Genomic DNA, 6,051 nt, shown 5'->3' on the forward strand with positions numbered 1-6,051 from the left:
AGCGACAGATACATGTATCACTTCATTTGCCCTACATTGCTCCGCGAAAGCAGGTTCCAGCAAACGTGTTGTCATGCACCCGTTATTAATAACCTGTTAATGAGCGCCTGCAATATATCGCGCTGTTCACTGAAAGTACATGCACGTACGAGTACATTCTCCTCCAATCGTAATGTCTTCATCCAGTCCTGGTGAATAAAATATTGATCTACTATCGTCACTGCTATTGCTACTACTGCTGCTGCTATTACTTTTGCTATTTGGAATACTACTATACTCAGCCACTTGCAGTGTTGCCAACTGGACGGAAATTCCATCAAAACTGACGGAATTTGAACGTAGCGGACATGAAAAGAATGGCTTTGACGGGTAACGGATATTTTTGGAGGAAATTACGATTTATATCGTATTTTGACTTTTTTAGCTGCTGTCATTTTATTTGTTTAATTTTTGGGGGATTTTACTTTTCATAGAACTATGCCGTACCACGTTAAAGAATCCCTGTTTCAGATATCCTCGTAGTAGTCAAGTCAGAGGTTGACGAGTTAATATTTTAATCAGGATTGGTAATTAAGTTGTGTTAAAATTTGATTTTTATTTGTATGCAGATATACTCGTATTGAGTGGATCTTATTTGTTTATTTGTATTTTTAATTTTGACGGTTTCTGACGGACTCTCAGGTGTTAGATTGACGGGGATATAATTTATGTGTTGGCAGCACTGAGTCACTGGCTGAATTCATAGATAACGAGCTAGCATCGTTATCTGAAGCTGCGCTAGGTGGTGTGTTCGAATCTTGCTTGGACTGGTTATCTGGTTGAGATTTTACCGAGGTTTTCCCCAACTGCAAAGTAAATACCAGGTAATGTCATTGAGAATCCTCGGTTCCATCTTCCAAATACTATCTGAATAATTTCAAGGAAAAATTGTTCCGGGGCCGGGTATCGATCCCGGGACCCTTCGCTTAGCGCGCGAACGCTCTACCGACTGAGCTACCCCAGGAACCATACACGACACCGTCACAATTTTTCCTTTGTATCCACACAACTCAAGTGAGCTGACAAGACGCCAGAACTCAACTAAGAGTGTACACAATATTCTGTGTGACTTAAATTGTGGTTTTCTGTTAACGTATCACAGTAACGAATGTATTATGCAAATCTGGCTTTCAGGTAATAGCTCCCTGTAAAGCAGGTTTGAATAATTCCAAGGAATTCAAGTTGATAAGAATAAATTAAAGTACTATAATAATCCTCTGATTGAGGTTCTGGCCGATATTTACATCTATTATCAGGCAGTACATCTCAGAGGAAGAACAATTGTTTGTATGCATATGTAGCTCGTTAGCGATGTATGCAATGGAGGAGGAAAGGAACTGGCCACCCTACCCTTATCTCTTGGCCTAGTTGCCTCATAAGTGATGCCTTGTTGGTATCACTTGTGGGGTTCCGATCTGTCTTCGGACAATTGACTAAACAACAACTATATCTACTATAGATAGCCTACTGGTGCTACTATTGGCTTTTTACAGGCAATAATGAAATTATAATAAAACAAAAAAATGGAATACTGAAACTAATAACTACATTAAAAACTATTAAATAGAGTAAACAATATTGAACATATTAAATATTAGAACAAAAATTAAGTTAAATTAATTTACGTCCGTACGAGCAATGCTCTTGTTCAGGGGTTCAAAATTGCGTTATAGGTACAAAGAAAGAAGAAGAAAAATAACAATAAATTTGGTAATAAAAGAAAATAGTAGCCTATAGGTTACAAACAACATATGATAAAATAAGAAATTGCAATTGAAAGGTTTACAGCTGTTATGTAAAATAAAGTTCTTATCTATCATATACAAATATTGTTGACTAAATATGATTATTGTATAATAACGACACAAGCATTTTTTATTATACAAAATTAAACAGAAGTTAAATAGTACATTATGCAACGAGCCTATAATGGTAGTAATTAAGACGCGAGTATGTTTATGAAACGAGCGCAAGCGAGTTTCATAATTTTCATACGAGCGTCTTAATTACCATTGTAGGCAAGTTTCATACGACTTTTTATGCTCGACCATATTTCTAACTTGAAATTATTCAGAAGTATTCATGTTATTCTTATCTGACTGGGAAGCGGAACTGACCTTGTGCAATATCTCGTAAATTGTGAGATGTGCGCAGACGCGAAAGTATTGATTTTTCCGAGAAACAAATGTCATTGACCTTGATATAATCTAGAGAGTAAAATACACATTAATCTTAATATAACCTTGAAATTGATTTAGACATTGAAAAACGAGATGACAAATTGAATTTATTTGAATATTATTTAAAATTAATGCTAATTATTATAGTAACAGAACATAACCTTCTGCGACAATATTGGATTTCCAGCCTTCGTGACGTTTCGCTAGTTGTCTTTCGATTGCATATCCGAGAATAATCGATACTTGCGCTTTCATATTGCTACAATGGTGTTTTCTGATTGGTGGAACACCTGAACTTTAATGAATAGGTGTACTTTAATGAGGTCCATTAAAGGGCTGCTACCAGGTGTATAATTACTACATTTCGGCATGGTCGAGCATAAATTTGTTAAAAAAATTGCGTTTCAAAAATTTTATTAGATATTCATGAATATGTTCCTGTAGTACATATTATGATATTAATAAATATACCGTTACAATATAATAATAATAATAATAATAATAATAATAATAATAATAATAATAATAATATACTTACTTACTTACAAATGGCTTTTAAGGAACCCGAAGGTTCATTGCCACCCTCACATAAGCCCGCCATCGGTCCCTATCCTGTGCAAGATTAATCCAGTCTCTATCATCACACCCCACCTCCCTCAAATCCATTTTAATACTATCCTACCATCTACGTCTCGGCCTCCCTAAAGGTCTTTTTCCCTCCGGTCTCCCAACTAACACTCTATATGCATTTCTGGATTCGCCCATACGTGCTACATGCCCTGCCCATCTCAAACGTCTGGATTTTAAGTTCCTAATTATGTTAGGTGAAGAATACAATGCGTGCAGTTCTGTGTTGTGCAACTTTCTCCATTCTCCTGTAACTTCAATAATAATAATATACAAAACTTAAAATACCGATAATGTAAATTATAAAACAATTTTAATAATAACCTCCTCCCCTTGACAAAATTCTGCATACGCCACTGCATGCGGTATTATCCGTATAACACTGTATTTCTAGCCCAAAGGTTTAAAGACGTCAGATATTCAACGCACAGCCAGTAAATCTCGGACTTTCAGTATTCATAATAGACTCGTTGTACTTTGTGTTAGTGCCCGCTGTGCTGAGATGAATCAGAGTTACTAGGCTATATGATACAAAGCATTAGTCTTAATGGCTTTGGAGAACAATGTCTTATGTTATAGGCGTGTAGTATCTCACATTATAGCAGATTTGGTTCATTTTTCTCCCTGAATGCTCTGCGAACTACAGGGCTTGTTTCTCTCATCGCATTGAGGAATATGGCACAAAGAAATAAAGCAAAGCACCATGTCAAGTCTTTTTAGCCCAAGTTAAGGACTAGATTTGTTCTCATAACTTTCACGGTTATTTATTCCACTTCCTCACATATTTTGGTATAGAGAAAGTAATATTAATAGTGTAAGGTACACATACTGAAATGAAACGTGAAGTGCAATCGGAACATGTACAGGTCCTTCGTATTATTTCATAAAATTGTGACAGCATATATTTTACATTTGGTTAACTATTATTTACTGTAGTATAGACTACAGTGCGTTTAGAAAATCTTAAAACATAAATATTTACGATGTACTGAATTATATCAAAGAGGACTATATATTTTAGGCTTTTAAGGTTAATTGCTGCCCCTACATAAGTCCGCCATCGGTCCCTATCCTGTGCAAAATTAATCCAGTCTCTATCATCATATCCCACCTCCCTGAAATCCATTTTAATATCCTCCAATCTCTGTATGCTAGAAATAAAATTGAAACATTTCCGGTGCGCCTAACATTTCATTATATAAACTAAATTACATAATAACTTATTTTTGTTATTTGCTTATATGTTGTTGTTGTTAGTTGAATAAGTTTTCATACTGAAGTCTACGCATCTACTGTGATTGCAAAACAATACCAGCAGGTACAATAGGTGCATATTGCAACTCATAGTTACGAACAGGGTTGCCACAATTCCTTCAGCAGACGATAGTAAACAAACTTTTACTACATAGTCGTATATAAGAGTAAATACATAACTATGAGTAAATATAGTACATTAATAATGAATGTTCCTCATTTAAATATTTAACGACACTACTAGTTTGTATTTTTATTAACTTATAATGAAACATGAAAGTAAATAAACATAAAGAAATTATGATTAAAGGCCCATTCACAATAAAAATTAAACATAACCGTAACATAAACACAGACATTTGCGCCCAGGCTACCAAATGGGATCATTCACAATGATTCACATAAGCATTGACATAAACATGACCATAAGACGTTAACATGAAAGTTTGCAAACTCCAAACTTTCATGCTTATGCTTACGTGATTTGCAAACAGAACACAATCGTGGAGCGCTGAAGTATACAACAGAATATAAGGAAATGGCGTCGTTGTTACCAAGTATATTTGCTGTTATGTTTATGTTCCCATCGTGAATGATGGTATGGCTTCTTGATTTTACTGTAATGTTAAGTTAACGCTTACGTTATGTTTAATTTTCATTGTGAATGAGCCTTAACCCTCGAACTTATTGAACAGGTCAGCAGCTTTAACTACAAAAATGTTACATTTTATCTCTGCCGGTCAGTGGCCGTTACATTTCAAGTGGCTTAACTTACAACGTTATTAAAAAACGATTACAACCTTTCTGCCATCTCCTTGCTTCTCCATAGCAAATGTGACTGTACAGAGGCAGAGATAACATATGGGGTGGTCAGAAGCAAAGGAACACAAGTGACATTTCTAAGAACATGAGTTTAGTGCATCTAGAGCAAGCTAAAACATTTGAAATTTTAGTAGCAAAGGGATACATGTTTTAACCACATTGGAATAAAAAATTTCACGGAATTTACAGAATCTTAAGTACTTTCAACCTCATTTTCTCACAAATAGCTTAAGTGCACTTATACCTCTTTGCTTCTGATCCTCTCATATTATAAGATATGTACTTAGATTGTAATTGTAATGTAATAGGCAAATAAATAAATAATTAAATACATAAATAGATAAATAAAAAAATAAAAAAATGAGTAAATGAATGAATAAATAAAAGAATAAATGAAAATAAATAAATGAAATAATAAATAAATAAATAAATAAATAAATAAATAAATAAATAAATAAATAAATAAGTGAATGAGTGAATAAATAAATAAATGAAACAATAATAAATAAATAAACAAATGAATAAATAAATGAAATAATAAATAAATAAATAAGTGAATGAGTGAATAAATAAATAAATGAAATAATAAATAAATAAATAAATAAATAAATAAATAAATAAATAAATAAATAAATAAATAAATAAATAAATAAATAAATAAATAAATGAGTAAATGAATGAATAAATAAATGAATAAATACATAAATGAAATAATAAATAAATAAACAAATAAATAAATAAGTGAATAAATAAATGAAACAAATAAATAAATGAATAAATAAATAAATAAATAAATAAATGAATAAATGAATGAATAAATAAATGAATGAATGAATAAATAAATAAATAAATGAATGAATAAATAAATAAATGAATAAATGTATAAATAAATAAGTGAATGAATGAATAAATAAATAAATGAAATAATAAAAAAATAAATAAATAAATAAATAAATAAATGAATATATAAATGAATGAATAAATGAATGAATGAATAAATAGAGAAATAAATGAATACATAAATAATATTTTATTGGAGCTATCATTTTGTAACCTTGCAATTAGTATGAGTAGCTATTGTCTTACATTTGTCTACCTGCTGTTGATATAGAGGCCTAACAATTTAAGC

General features: G+C 31.9%; 1 non-coding gene across 1 annotated transcript; it reads right to left on the reverse strand.

The window, feature by feature from the left end:
• Positions 1 to 930: 930 nt before the first annotated feature.
• On the reverse strand, positions 931 to 1,004 carry TRNAS-GCU (transfer RNA serine (anticodon GCU)). The gene has a single exon. It is a non-coding gene; the product is annotated as a tRNA-Ser (tRNA).
• Positions 1,005 to 6,051: the final 5,047 nt, after the last annotated feature.

This window comes from Periplaneta americana, chromosome 3 (genome assembly GCF_040183065.1).
Source record: "Periplaneta americana isolate PAMFEO1 chromosome 3, P.americana_PAMFEO1_priV1, whole genome shotgun sequence".
NCBI classification, from domain to species: Eukaryota; Metazoa; Arthropoda; class Insecta; order Blattodea; family Blattidae; genus Periplaneta; species Periplaneta americana.